Genomic DNA, 16,542 nt, shown 5'->3' with positions numbered 1-16,542 from the left:
TCACACACTGGGGTCTGTTGGGGGGAAATAAGGGAGGGACAGTGGGGGTGTGGGGAGTTGGGGAGAGAGAACATGGGGAGAAATGCCAGATATAGGTGAAGGGAAGGAAGGCAGCAAATCACACTGCCACGTGTGTACCTATGCGACAGTCTTGCATGTTCTGCACATGTACCCCAAAACCTAAAATGTAATTTAAAAAAAGGAAAAAAAGAAGTTATGGGTTCTTCTGCATGTAGCCCTATCCATGGTACTGACCAAGAGCTCATAGGGAAGGGATTGACACCAGAGGAAAAGGACAACGGAAGAGGCACAAGAACAGAAAACCAAACTTCGCATGTTCTCACTCGTAAGTGGGTGTTGGACGATGAGAACACATGGACACAGGGAGGGGAACTCACACACTAGAGCCTGTTAGGGGTGGGGAGCAAGGGGAGGGATAGCAGGGGGTGGGGAAGTAGGGGAGGGATAGCATTAGGAGAAATAATGTAGATGATGGGATGATGGACACAGCAAACCACCCTGGCACATGTAGACCTATGTAACAAACCTGCATGTTCTGCACATGTACCCCAGAACTTAAAGTATAATTTAAAAAAACCCTAAAATCAGAGAAGGCAGAGTGGACTCCTCTGCAATCTAAAACACACACACTTTTCCTTCACCCGACTTTCTTCCAGGAGGGTGAGGAAGGAATAAATCTGTTTTCCTCACCTTGTTTTCCCGTCTCTGCTGCTGCGGCACTTTGTTCTATAGCTTGTGAGATTTCTGCAAAACAAGAATAATTCCAACATCCCGTGTTTACTGTTCAAATCGGATGTGTCGGACACCCCCAAGGTACGCCGAGTCATGTGGCATTTAATTTCGGGGGCACTTTAAAGCATGGCAGCCACCGGCTCAGCGGGAGGACAGAGTGCATTAATACGATAAGCACTAATTCAAAGACTGAGGGTGTGGGTTCCAGGCTCATTTCTCCTTGGAAAGCCTGGCACAAGCTATTAAAATGAGGGATAGGCTGAGTGTGGTGGCTCACACCTGTAACTGCAGCACTTTGGGAGGCTGAGGCGGGTGGATCACTCGAGGTCAGGAGTTCAAGACCCGCGTGGCCAAAACGGTGAAACCCCGTCTCAACTAAAAAATTACAAAATTAGCAAGGTGTGGTGGCATGTGCCCATAATCCCAGCTACCCAGGACGCTGAGGCAAGAGAATCACCTGAACCCAGAAAGCGGAGGTTGCAGTGAGCTAAGATGGTGCCACTGCACTCCAGCCTGGGTGATGGAGTGAGACTCTGCCTCAGTAATAAAAATAAGAAAATTAGATGAGGGATAAAACCTACAGTAAAGAATCAAGGATCTTAGAGCCAGGTGTCGAGGTACATGCCTGTAGTCCCAGCTACTTGGGAGGCTGAAGCAGGAGGATCGCTTGTGCCCAGCAGCTGGAAGTTGTAGTGTGCTACAGTCGTGCCTGTGGATAGCCACTGCATTGCAGCCTCAGCAACAAAGCACAACTCTTTCTCTTAAAAAAGAAAAAAAAAAATAGAATTAAGGACCTTGAGTCAGACATAGCTCTCAAATGGGACTTATCATATGCTACTTGTAAGATGTTCATCAAATTACTGACGTTACAGGTTTCTGTCTGTTCATCTAGAAAAGCAAAGAAATGGCTCCTACGTTGTGGAGTCGCCGTGGAGGTGATTTGGTAGAGTTATAACACAGCCTCTGGCACACAGTAGCCACCACTGACTGAGAATAACCACGATGCCTATTAGGAAATAGTTACCATGTAGAGTGTAAATACAAATTCATCTTAGGATGCATGGGAGAGATTTGCCATTTTAAAGTATAATCACTAGGGTGGTCTTTGTCTCGTAAATCAGAAAAATTATAGATTTTTATGACAAATAGAATAAAAACCACAGAAGGATTTTTATGTGTGGGAGCAAAGTTACAGATGTAAAGTTTTGCATCACCTTGGTTATTGTATGAAAATGGATTCTAGGCCGGGCGCGGTGGCTCAAGCCTGTAATCCCAGCACTTTGGGGGGCCAAGGCGGGTGGATCACGAGGTCAAGAGATCGAGACCATCCTGGTCAACATGGTGAAACCCCTGTCTCTACTAAAAATACAGAAAGTTAGCTGGGCATGGTGGTGTGTGCCTGTAATCCCAGCTACTCAGGAGGCTGAGGCAGGAGAATTGCCTGAACCCAGGAGGCGGAGGTTGTGGTGAGCCGAGATCGCGCCATTGCACTCCAGCCTGGGTAACAAGAGCAAAACTCCATCTCAAAAAAAGAAAAAACGGATTCTAAGTAAAAGTGGATTGTGTTTGAGATGGAAACGAATGCCTTTAAATGCAGCAATGGGAAGAATCGTGTAAAAATGGGTCACGTTGCACGTAGAGACCATACGATCTCCTAATTTGCTAGATATAAGGTGGAGAAAAGAAATATTCATAAATACAGCTACTCAGGAGGCTGAGGCATGAGAATCGCTTAAACCCGGGAGGTGGAGGCTGCTGTGAGTGGAGATTGTGCCACTATACTCCAGCCTGGGAGATAGAGACTCCATCTCAAAAACAAACAAATCAAGAAAAAATAACTAAGCTTTTGATACGAATGACCAGGCATGTAGGGATTTTGTTTACTGGCACAGAAAACAGTGGAGGTGGATATCAAGAGAAAACTCCACTCAACAGCAGAAGACACGCCCTTCTCAACTGCAGACAGACCTTCTCCAAGGCAGACATATTAGGCATGAAACACGTTTTGAGTTGATGTGCATTGAAATTATGCCAAGTATGCTCTCTCATCCCACTGAGATGAGATCAGAAATCGCTAAGAAAGACCGGGCGCGGTGGCTCAAGCCTGTAATCTCAGCACTTTGGGAGGCCGAGGCGGGTGGATCACGAGGTCAAGAGATCGAGACCATCCTGGTCAACATGGTGAAACCCCATCTCTACTAAAAATACAAAAAATTGGCTGGGCATGGTGGTGCGTGCCTGTAGTCCCAGCTACTCGGGAGGCTGAGGCAGGAGAATTGCCTGAACCCAGGAGGCGGAGGTTGCGGTGAGCCGAGATCGCGCCATTGCACTCCAGCCTGGGTAACAAGAGCGAAACTCCGTCTCAAAAAAAAAAAAAAAAAATCAGTAAGAAAATTTGAAAGTTTCCAAATATATGGAAGTGAAGCAACACAATCCTCAATAGGTCAAAGAGGAAACAAAAAGAAGTTACTTTGAAATGAACAGAAAACACAGCAACATTTATGACATGTAGCTAGACCCGTTCATAAAGGAAAACCATAGCTCTAAATGCCTGGGGAAAAAAGATCTGAAATATAACACAACTTCCCACCTTAGAGGAGGAAAGAAACAGCAAACCCTGAAACAGGCAGAGGAAGGGAATAAAGAACAGAAGTAAACACAATACAGAATGGAAACACAACAGCGAGCACGAACCTAGCAGTGTGTTCTTTGAGAAGAACAAAACTGACAAACCTTTAGCCAGACTGGCCAAGAATAAAGAGAGAGAGACAGCTACAATCACTGGAGTCGGGAATGAAGGACAGTCACAGCCAATCACCTTAAAGAAATGAAAAGGATTTTGGCCGGGCGGGTGGCTCATGCCTGTAATCCCAGCACTTTGGGAGGTTGAGGCGGGCAGATCAGAAGGTCAGCAGTTCGAGACCAGCCTGGTCAATATGGTGAAACCCCATCTCTACTAAAAACATAAAAATTAGCCAGGCGTGGTGGTGGGTGCCTGTAGTCCCAGCTACTCAGGAAGGTGAGGCAAGAGAATCACCTGAACCCGGGAGGCGGAGGTTGCACTGAGCCGAGATCATGTCATTGCACTCCAGCCTGGGTGACAGAGCAAGACTCCATCTCAAAATAAATAAATAAAAGTTTTAAGGGAGCGCTATGAACAATTTTATATCAACACAGATAACCTGGATGAACTGGGCAAATTCTTAGAAACACTCAGATGACTAAAAGTTATTCCAAAAGAAATAGAAAAATAGGAATACACTTACAGGAAAATGAGTAACCAAAACACTTCCTACAAGAAAGTCAGATTCGGATGGCTTCGCTGGTGAATTCCAAGTGTTGTAAAAAAGGGTTAATGCCAAACCTTCACAAACTTTTCAAAAAAAAAATAAAAAAAGAAAGGAGGGGAAATCCTCATCAACCCATTCCATGAAACCAGTTAATACAGTAATTGCTGTATTCTAAATTACTGATTCTAAAAATCAAGGCATCACCAGAAAAGATCGTATCATCATTATAGAAGCTAAAATAAATGTCACTTATGAATATGAATGTAAAAATCTTCAAAATACTGGCAACCGGAATCCAGCAATACATAAAAAGTAGACATCATAATTAAGTGGGATTTATCCCAGAAATGCAAGATTATTTTAACCATTAAAAAAATCAGCGTAATATACAGAATACTAATAGAATCAAGGGGGAAGAGCCCACCGCATCTCAATAGGTAAGATGTTAGGCAAAATTCAGACCTATTTCATGACGAAGGTATATAAGGTATAGAGATAAATTCCCTTAACCCATTAGAAGGAATTCATGTATTTTTAAAAAAACCCACACAATGTAAAGGTGAAAGGAAGTTTTACCCCATGATCTGAAGAAGACAAGGAGACCTAGCGTCACAACTTCTATTCGACATTGTGTTGGAATCTCTATCCTGGACACTCAAGAAAAATTAACAGCATCCAGACAGGTAAAGGAAGAAACTAATCTGTCAGCAGAAGACATGATCTTGTATACTGAGAAAATCCTGGCCAGGTGCGGTGGCTCGAGCCTGTAATCCCAGCACTTTGGGAGGCCAAGGTGGGTGGATCACGAGGTCAACAGATCGAGACCATCCCGGTCAATATGGTGAAACCCCGTCACTACTAAAAATACAAAAATTAGCTGGGCATGGTGGCGCGTGCCTGTAATACCAGCTACTCAGGAGGCTGAGGCAGGAGAATTGCCTGAACCCAGGAGGCGGAGGTTGCGGTGAGCCGAGATTGTGCAATTGCACTCCAGCCTGGGTAACAAGACCGAAACTCCATCTCAAAAAAAAAAAAACAAAAAAAACAAAAAAAACAAAAAAAAACTAAGAAACTCACAGAAAATTACAGCTAATAAAAAGTTCAGCAAGAATGCAGAATACAAGATCAAACAAAAACATTGTGTATTTTTAATACATTAGCAATAAATTAGACAAGACGAAATTAAGGAAACAATTCCATTTATCACAGCAAAAAATACTTACGAATACATTTAACAAATGAAGTGCCAGACTTATATCCCGAACCACAAATCACAAATGAAAAATTAAATGCGCCCCTGAAGTACAGAGAGTTTGCATTCCTGTATTAGAATGGATACTGTCCACGTGGCAGTCTACCAAGTGCATCTGCAGGCTTTAATGCAATACACGCGAACGTTCCAACTGCTCCACCTTTTGCGGAAACTCATCATAAAATCTGTACGAAAATTCAGGGGACCCAAAAATAGCCAAAATGTCTCGGAAAAAGTTGTAACGCTTACATTTCTTATTTCAAAACTTACTATAAAAAGCAACAGCAATCAATATAGCAGGAAACAATAGTGGGTTTTCTTGTTTGTTTTTGAGATGGAGTCTTGCTCTGTCACCCAGGCTGGAGTGCAGTGGTGCAATCTTGGCTCGTTGCGGCCTCCACCTCCTGGGTTCGAGCAATTCTGCCTCAGCCTCCCAAGTAGCTGGGACTACAGGCACCTGCCATCACACGTGTTTTTTTTTTTTTTTTTTTTAATGTTTAGTAGAGATGGGGTTTCACCATGTTAGACGGGCTGGTCTTGAACTCCTGATCTCAGGTGATCCACCCACCCTGGGCCTCCCTAAGCGCTGAGATCACAGGAAGGATCCACCGCACTTGGCCAAGGAGAGAGTGTAACAGTGTTGCTGGCACACCGGAGCAGCCACATGCCAGACAATGAGGTTGGCTTTCCACCCTATATCCTGTGCAAAACCTAACTCCAAGTTTTTTTTGAAAACTTTTTTTTTTTTTTTGCTATTTTAGGGTCCTCTGAATTTTTGTATAAATTTTAGGATCATTCGTCAATTTCTGCACAAAGGGTGGGGCAGGTGGAATATTCATACGGATTGCAAAGACGTAACTGTAGGCACTACCACTATAAAACTTTAAAAGGAAAACAGGTGTCAACAGGCCTTGGATTAAGCAGTGGTTTCTTAGATAGGACACTGAAAGTATGAACAGCCAACCAGATACAAAGGGGCCTTCCTGAAAATTAAAGCCTCTCGTTCCTCAAAGACAACTCACAGAATGAGAGAATACATTTGCAAATCTTATCTGCGAAGGTTCCGGTGTCCAGAATATATAAGGACGTGTTACGACTCAGTAAGACAGCATACTTAAAAAGTGGGGAAAAGTTTCGAATACACGTTTCTTTGAATAAACATGGAAATGGCCAATAAGCACATGAAAAGATCTCAGGCTGGGTGGCCCACGCCTGTACTCCCCAGCACTTTGGGAGGCCAAGGCAGGTGGAACACAAGGTCAAGAGATCGAGACCATCCTGGCCAACATGGTGAAACCCCATCTCTACTAAAAATATAAAATTTAGCTGGGTGTAGTGGTGCACAGCTGTAGTCCCAGCTACTCAGGAAGCAGGAGAATCACTTGAACCAGGGAGGCAGCTGTTGCAGCGAGCAGAGATTGTGCCACTGCCCTCCAGCCTGGGTGACAGAGTGAGACTCCATCTGGGGGGGGAGAGGGGGGGGAGATTTCAATATGATTGGGAAAATTCAAATCCAAACCACAGAGGTACCACCTTATAGCCATTAGGATGATTATAGTGAAGACGAGTAACAGCTAATGCTATTGGAACCTTCGTTAATTGCTGAAGATACAAAATGACATGGCAACTTAGCAAAATGGTCTGGCAGTCCCATCAAAGGCTAAATGGACATAGGAATGGAATTGTTGGTTCACACACTAGGTATAAATCCCAGGGAAATGAAAACGTCATATAAAAACTTGCACATGGCCGGGTGCGGTGGCTCAAGCCTGTAATCCCAGCACTTTGGGAGGCCGAGGCGGGTGGATCACGAGGTCAAGAGATCGAGACCATCCTGGTCAACATGGTGAAACCCCGTCTCTACTAAAAATACAAAAAATACAAAAATTAGCTGGGCATGGTGGTGTGCGCCTGTAATCCCAGCTACTCGGGAGGCTGAGGCAGGAGAATTGCCTGAACCCAGAAGGCGGAGGTTGCGGTGAGCCGAGATCGCGCCATTGCACTCCAGCCTGGGTAACAACAGCAAAACTCCATCTCAAAAAAAAAAAAAAAAAAAAAAAAACACTTGCACGTGAATATTTATAGCACTATGTCATCAGAGCAACACACACACACACACACACACACACAGAGCCATCAACTGATAAGCAGATAAAGAAAATGGTATATTTATACTACAGAGTATTTCTTGGCAATAAAAACTAAGGAAGTGCTGATGTGAGCCACAACAGCAGGAAATTTTGAAACGCTATGCTCAGCTTAAGAAGCTGGTAGCCGGGTGTGGTGGCTGACACCTGTAATCCCAGCACTTTGGGAGGCCGAGGCCGGCAGATCACAAGGTCAGGAGATGGAGACCATCCTGGTCAACATGGTGAAATCCCGTCTCTACTAAAAAATAAAAAAAAATTAGCTGGGTGTGGTGGTACAAGCCTGTAGTCCTGGCTGCTTGGGAGGCTGAGGCAGGAGAATTGCTTGAATCCAGGAGGTGGAGATTGCAGTGAGCCGAGATCGTGCCACTGCACTCCAGCCTGGCAACTGAGCAAGACACCATCAAAAAAAGAAAAAAAAAAAAACAGTCACAGAAAGCCACATCTTGCATGATTCCATGTATACAAAAGACCCAAAATAGGCAAATCCACAGAGAGGTGACAAGTTAAATTGTTTCCAGAGCTTGAGGGAAAAGAGAAAAGGGACCAACTACCAAGGGTGAGGAATTTCTGGGAGAGGAAAATGTTCAAGAATTAGATGCCTGTGCAACTGGCAATCTCCCAAACCCAATGAGTTTCACACTTTAAGAGAACGAGCTTTATGGAACGTGGGTCGTATCTCAGTAAAAAGCATCAGGCCCCATTCCCTGCGGGAAACGTGCTCCACTGGACTGTTCCACTCCCATCTCACAACGTTCAGAGGTGGGTGGCATCTTTATCCTAATTCCACAGCAAGCAAATTAATCCCAACTAATCCCACATTTATTATCTTAATTAACCCTAATTCCATATTAAATCATAAATAATTATATTTCCATATTAAAAATTGCATGTGAATATTTACAGTAGTATGTCATCAGAGCAAAACACACACACACAGCCATCAACAAGAAAATGGTGTGTCTGTACAATGGAGTACTTCTTGGCATAAAAACTAAAGAAGCGCTGATGGGAGCTACAACAGTGAGAAATTTGGAAGCGTGCTCGGCTTAAAGATTAATATTATATAAATATTTACATTTAAACATATTTATGTATAAATATATATATAATATATATTATATAATACATAATATATACAATATATAATATGTAATATATGTAATATATATTATATGTGATATATTATATATAAAATATATGTAAATATATTAAAGATCAAATATTAATCTTATTAAAGATTAGATTAAGATTAAAGATTAATTAGATTAATAAGATTAAAGATTAATTAATCTTTAATACGGAATTCTGGAGTTCTCAACACCATGAAGGTGAGAAATATTTTTCCTACCATTTATTCCCATCACAGTTCCTCAAATGCTAGTTATTCACTGAGCATTGGTTAACAGAAGGAATTAAAGATTCTATGTAATTTCGAACAAAGCACTTGACTACTCTCGGCTCTATCTTTACAACTGAACAAGCTTGCGTTTGAAGCTCGAGTCCGCTAGAATTATGGATCTTTGGAATTTGTATTTATAAGAAAACTCCTATTCACTGTGGGTGGGACTGTAAATTAGTACAGGCGTTTTGGAAAACAGCACAGCGATTCCTCAGAACACTAAAAATGCAATGACTGTATTGTGAAGTTTCTGCAAAAGTCAAGGGAGAAGAATAAACACCTGAGGTCGGGAGTTCGAGACCAGCCTGGCCAACATGGAGAAACCTGTTGCTACTAAAAATAGAAAAGTTAGCCAGGCACGGTGGCACGTGCCTGTAATCCCAGCTACTCAGGAGGCTGAGGCAGGAGAATTGCTTGAACATGGGAGGCAGAGGTTGCGGTGAGCCGAGATCGTGCCATCACAGTCCAGCCTGGGTAACAAGAGCGAAACCCCATCTCAAAAAAAAAAAAAGTTTTTTAAAGTAGGAAATGTAGATAGGCCTCTCTGGAACAATCACAGATACATACAGAAATCAGTCAACAGATGGAGACCATCCTGGTCAACATGGTGAAACCCCATCTCTACTAAAAATACAAAAAATCAGCTGGGCACGGTGGCGCGTGCCTGTAATCCCAGCTGCTCAGGAGGCTGAGGCAGGAGAATTGCCTGAACCCAGGAGGCGGAGGTTGCGGTGAGCCGAGATCGCGCCATTGCACTCCAGCCTGGGCAACAAGAGCAAAACCCCGTCTCAAACAGAAAAAGTGATTTGGTTTATATACACAATGGGTTATTCAGCCCTAAAACCCACAGGAAATTCTGTCATTTCCTACATCATCAAGGAACCTAGAGGACATCGTTACATCGAGTAAGAAACACCGGAGGACCTCACATGTGGAATCTAAAAATGTCAGACTCAGAAGGAGAGGGCAGAGTGGCGGTCACCAGTGGCTGGTGGGGGTGGGGTAGACAGTGGACAGGCAAAGTTGGAAAACATTTGTCAACGGGCACAGACAAGGTGACAGCTGGACGAGGAGGAGTTCAGTTCTGGTGTTCTGCGTAACATGGTGACGGGTTAACAAGGATGACAAGGTAGCTTTCAAAACAGCTAGAAGAGGATTTTAAATGTTCTCAGCACAAAGGATATTTGAGGCGATGGATAGGCTCGTTAGCCTCATTTGATCACTCTGTAATATATACATGCATTGAAACTTCACAAATAGATACAATTTCTATTTCTCAGTTAATAAAAAGCTGTAACGTAGGTAATCATAGCGAATGAGCAAGGTGGTGTCCATGGTGCTGACCGCAAGGTCTCTTAGGGAGGGAATCACACACCAGAGACTAGTGAGGGTGAAGCGAGGGAAAGTGGATTTCCCTGCCATTTAAACAGTGTGGACGTCTCTCACCCAACTTCCTTCTGGGAGGGCAAGAAACGAGTAACTATTGCATTCACCTCGATCTTCTGCCTCTGAAGCTGTGGCACTATCTTGTTTCACAGCCTGTGAAATTTCTGCAAAAGAGAAGAGAGAAGAATAGACAGCAATATACTGTGTTATTACTGCAATCAGAGATGCTGGGCATCCCAGGTAAAGTAGATCACATGCCGCATTTAATCTTCTGACCAGTTTAGAGCACAGAGCCACTGGCTCAGCGCCAGGGCCGAGTGTGCTAATAACATGAGCATTAGATTCAAGATCAGGTGATTCAATATTCAAAGTTTTTCTATGCACTGGCAATTAACAAAGTGAACAACTCCATAATAGCATAGAACAAAATATTTCAGAATAAATTTAACAAATGAGAGACTTTATTCTGAAAGCTGTAAAATAAAACAAAAAAGTTGAGAAAACCCTAAATTAATGCAAAGGCCAGCTTGTGCCTGCAGGTTGAAAGACAATGTTAATGTGTCATATACCCACATTCATACACATGACACAGTTCAATCTAATCAAAATTCCAGCTACCTCTGTTTGCCAAAATTGTAAAACTGATTGACACTAAACTTCACATGGAAATTTGAGAGACCCAGAATGGCCAATCTATGTTGAAGTCAAGCTGGAGAATCACACTTTGATTTCGAAACCATAAAGCCACAGTCATTGTCAATGTGGTTTGGGCACAAGGTCATAGAGATCAATGGAATGGGCTTGAAAGTTTGCAAATACATTCATACAGCTATGATTTTACACAAGAATATCTAGACAGACAAGAACAGTCCTTCCAATAAACGTTGCTGGAGAAAACTGGTTATCTACACACAAAAGAATGAAATTGAACCTTCTACTTCATGCCATACACAAAATTAGCTCAAAGACCTAAATGCCTTCTAGAGCGGTACCTACGACCGGGCACGGTGGCTCATGCCTGTAATCCCACCACTTTGGGAGACCGAGGAGTGCTGACCATGAGGTCAGGAGTTCAAGACCAGACTGGCCAACATGGCGAAACCCCATCTCTACTAAAAAATACAAAAATTAGCTGGGTATGATGGCTTGTGCCTGTAATCCCAGCTACTTGGGAGGCTGAGGTAAGAGAATAGCTAGAATCCTACTTGGGATCCAGGTGGTGGAGGTTGCAGTGAGCTCAGATCGGGCCACTACACTCCAGCCTGGGCTACAGAGCAAGACCCCATCTCAAAAAATAAAATAAAAATTTAAAAAAACGGTACCTACAAAATCCGTAAGAGGAAATGTTGTAAACTTTCCGATTTGGGGTTAAGCAATTTTTTAAAAAAGATATAACACCGGGAGGCTGAGGCACGTGGATCACGAGGTCAAGAGATCAAGACCATCCTGGTCAACATGGTGAAACCCCGTCTCTACTAAAAATACAAAAAATTAGCTGGGCCTGGTGGCATGTGCCTGTAATCCCAGCTACTCAGGAGGCTGAGGCAGGAGAATTGCCTGAACCCAGGAGGGGGAGGTTGCGGTGAGCCGAGATCGTGCCATTGCACTCCAGCCTGGGTAACAAGAATGAAACTCCGTCTCAAAAAAAAAAGAAAAAAAAGTGGTATATACATAAATGAAATTCTATTCAGCCGTAACAAGTTAGGAAGCCCTGAAACACAGTATGATACTGACTAATATTTGAAGTATTATGTCAAGTGGGCCAGGTGCGGTGACTCACGCCTCTCATCCCAGCACTTTGGGAAGCTGAGAAGTGTGGATCACAAGGTCAGGAGTTCGAGACTAGCCTGGCCAATGTGGTGAAACCCCATCTCTACTTAAAAAATACAAAAATTAGCCGGGTGTGGCGGCAGGCTCCTGTAGTCCCAGCTACTTGGGAGACTGAGGCAGATGAATCACTTGAACCCAGGAGGTGGAGGTTACAGTGAGCTTAGACGGCTCAACGGTACTCCAGCCTGGGCGACAGAGCAAGACTCCGTCTCAAAAAAAAACAAAAAACAAAAAGTTAAATGAAGGAAGCCAATCACAAAATACAACAACATGTCTGACTTCATTTACATGGAAGGTTCAGAAAAGGCAAAATTCGCAGGAACATGGATGACCGGTTTCCACAGGGTGGGTGTTGGGGAATGATTGGGAACAGGTATGTGGCTTTTTGGGGTGATGCAGGTTGTCTGAAATTAGGTATCATGACGGCTGCACAACTTTCACACACTAAACGCTCAATTGTACTAAGATTAATGTCATGGCATGTGAATTTCATCTCCACTTTAAAAAAGGAAAATAAACGAAGAAATTAGAGGCCAGTAAGCCTATCAAAAGGTATTTGACGGTGCTTATGTCACATGTAGTCCAGGAAAGCAAGAGCAATTCAACAGTGGAAAGAAATCTGTGTCATTCATCACGGTAACAGGTTCAGGGTAAGTAATTGTAAGGTCATTCCAAATTACGCAAAATTAAAACAGGCCAATTTTCTTCACCTTGTTCTTTTGTCTCTGCTGAAGAACCTTTTTTTTTTGTCAGAACGTTAGAAAAGTATCACAAGTCGCCCATCAACGATAGACCGGACAAAGAAACGTGGCACCGTGGAAAACTACGCAGCCATAAAAAATGAGGAGTTCGTGTCCGTCTTAGGGACGTGGATGAATCTGGAAAGCATCATTCTCAGCAAACTGACCCAAGAACAGAAAACCAAGCACCGCATGTTCTCACTCATAGGCAGGTGTTGAACAATGAGAACACATGGACACAGGGAGGGGAGCATCACACACAGGGTTATGTTGGAGGGCAGGGGGCCAGGGGAGGGATAGTGGAGGCGGGGAGGTTGGGGAGGGATAACGCTGGGAGAAATGGCCGACGTGGGTGATGGGGGGGATGGAGACAGCAAACCACCGTGGCCTGTGTGTGCCCATGCAACAATCCTGCAAGATCTGCACATGTACCCCAGACCTAAAGTACAATAAAGAAAAGTGAGTCGTAACACAATATTATGAAGTTAACAATGGACAAAGTATTTGAATATACATTTATCTGAAGACAGAGGTGCCCAGTAAGCACGTGAAAAGAATCTGAATGTAATTAGGGGCATTCCAATAAAACCACAGTGAGTGCTTCACAGCTACAAGGTAGACAGATATGTACTAAGATTGGATCGTGATCATTTCATGTTTTAAATCCTTGAATTGTACTCAGACATGGATGAAACTGGAGAACATTCTCAGCAAACTGACACAAGAACAGAAAATGAAACACCGCATATTCTCACTCATAGGCGGGTGAGGAAAAATGAGATCACATGGACACAGGGAAGGGAGCACTACACATCGGGGTCTATCGGGGGGAATGGGGAGGGACAGTGGGGAGGGGGAGCTGGGGAGGGATAGCCTGGGGAGAAATGCCAAATGTGGGTGAGGGGCAGGAAGGCAGCAAAACACACTGCCATGTGTGCACCTATACAACTATTATGCACATTCTGCACATGCACCCCAAAACCTAAAATGCAATAAAAAAGAAAAAAAAAAGATTTTGCACAGTGGCTCACGCCTGTAATCCCAGCACTTTGGGAGGCCAAGGCGGGTGGATGATGAGGTCAAGAGATCGAGACCATCCTGGTCAACATGGTGAAACCCCATCTCCACTAAAAATACAAAAAATTAGCTGGGCGTGGTGGCGCATGCCTGTAATCCCAGCTACTCAGGAGGCTGAGGCAGGAGAATTGCCTCAACCCGGGAGGCGGAGGGTGCAGTGAGCCGAGATAGCGCCATTGCACTCCAGCCTGGGTAACAAGAGCGAAACTCCGTCTCAAAAGGAAAAAAAGAAAAAGATTTCATGATATGTAAACTGGCATCGAGTTATCTGAAGGAAAAACACTAGGGAAGAAGACTTTTCCTTGTGGGGGTGGATTTATACGAGGAGCTGTGTCTTCAGCATAATACATTCAACCTGTTACACTAAACAGCTTAGTCTATTTAGAGATGAAACTAAGTTACACAGAACTTCTAAGATCTAACACAAAGTTGCCCTCTTAGTCTGAACACACAAATCAGGCCTTCTGTTGGCTGATCTACCTTGGGCAAATCTGTCTCTCTGGGCTTTAGAATCGTGTGTACAATGCTGACGTCAGAGGGATGTGTGTGCCTTCTCTAGAGTTTTGTCATAGATTGAAATAAAATTCACAAATCATACAATTCACCCATTGAAAGCGTAATTAGGATTGAGAATATTCAGGTTGTAACCATCCCTACAATTTTAGAACATTTTTATCGCCCTCAGAGAGAAACCCTGCCCTCTTAGTCATCAGCCCTATTCGCCCCAGCCCTACGCAACCACTGACCTACTTTCAGTATTTAAATGGATCTGCCGATTCTAGACAAATTATTCGAACGGAATCCTTCACTATATACCCTTCATTTAGCCTAGCGTCTTCAAGGTCCATCCATTTTGTAGCATACGTTAGTTTTTTGAGACAGTCTCGTCTTATCATACAGGAGTTCAGTGGTGCGATCACGGCTCAGTGCAGCCTCACCTCCACCCCGCCCCGGACTCAAGCAATCCTCATGACCCAGCCTCCCAAGTAGCTGGGCCCGCAGGTAGGCACCCCCACACCCAGCCGTTTTAATTTTTTTTTTTTTTGGTAGGCATGGGATCTTGCTACATTGCCCAGGTTGGTCTCTATCTCCTGGGATCAAGCGATCTACCTGCCTCAGTCTCCCTCAGTGCTGGGATTCCAGGTATGAGCCACCGTGTCTAGCCATGTTATTCCTTTTTATGCCAATTATTCTATGTATATACCACATTGGATTCTACAGCTTGATTAAAAAAACTGCATTATTGGGTTGGCTTAGTTTCAAGGGACATCTTTCTATATCCAGCCAATCGGGAGCAATGATGAGGCTTGTGAGCCTCTACGACGTAAGCACTGAGGGGAGAGTGGGTCTCTGTACATGGATAACACCAGGAGTCAAGTCTGTCTGGCACAAGCTGGCCTTGCCTCAATTTACCACGTGAGGTTTCAGCGTGCTGTTGAGCTTCCGGGTCTCACTGGACAAGTGATGGCCGTCACTAAGGTACACGTAGGTTTCAGATTCACGAGCTCAAGCACTGGTGCTGGGCTCGACTCACAGAGTCTCAAGTGGTAGCTCTTGTGCACAGGAGCAGTTCAGAGGAATGTCCTCACATCGTTGATGTCAAGACTCCTGGCTTTTGTCAGTTTCTTTTTGGTCCTGCTATCAAGGTTACGCTGTGTGTTTATTTTATGCCATCTCTAAAGCCACCATTCAGTCACTTATAAAACCTATTGTTAGGGTCACAGCAAGAAAACCCATAGACCCCCTTTCCCCGTTCTCCGTTCTCCCCTGCTAAGCCGAGCTCACAGCAAAAACAGCCTCAGGGGCACCTGGCTTCCGGGCTGTGGTTGTACCCGGCTCTCAAACCCAGGATGCGGACCCAATTAAGCAGGATGTTAGCACTTAAGAACCAAGAGGCAGTTTTTCTTAAAGTGGCACCTGGCTACCCGCAAACCCCGCCACATAACCCCGGTAGTCTGACAGCCAGGCTGCTGCCTTCACTGTCTACGGTCAGGCAGGTTGAAATAGACTTGCTAAACCTGACCCTGGGTCTGCCTGTCCATCCTTTCGGAGGACCGTACACCTGTAAGACAGTTTTATCATATGAAAGATAATACATAACACTGTAAAACCCAGATTGGCATCAAACTCTGAGCAACGTGAAACTCTGGGACTCGGATGTTAGCTTTGAAGAGTTTTTTTTTTTTTTTTTTTTTTGGAGACAGAGTCTTGCTCTGTTGCCCAGGCCAGAGTGCAGTGGTGCAATCTTGGCTCACTGCAACCTCCACCTCCTGGGTTCAACCAATTCTCCTGCGTCAGCCGCCCAAATAGCCGAACTATAGGTGCCTGCCACCATGCGGGGCCAATCTTTCTATCTTTACTAAAGATGAGGTTTCACCATATTGGCCAGGCTTGGTCTCGAACCCCTGACCTTGTGATCTGCCCACCTCGGCCTCCCAAAGTGCTGGGACTACAGGCGTGAGCCACCGCGCCCGGCTGAAGAGTTCTTTCCTACCCACAGCCTGAACAAACTCCCATCAAAACGAGATGGGTTTCAACCCCTTCCAGACCAGACTAGGTTTCACGGTCAACACCGGCTGCCGGGAGATGAGCAAGCCGGTGGCGGAGAGGGTCGCAGCACAGAACAAACATTGTCTACACAAGCCTGCGTTTCTCCCTGCCGGTT

This window comes from Callithrix jacchus, chromosome 22, assembly GCF_049354715.1.
Source record: "Callithrix jacchus isolate 240 chromosome 22, calJac240_pri, whole genome shotgun sequence".
In the NCBI taxonomy this organism is placed as follows: domain Eukaryota; kingdom Metazoa; phylum Chordata; class Mammalia; order Primates; family Cebidae; genus Callithrix; species Callithrix jacchus.
This window is presented reverse-complemented; position numbering follows the sequence as displayed.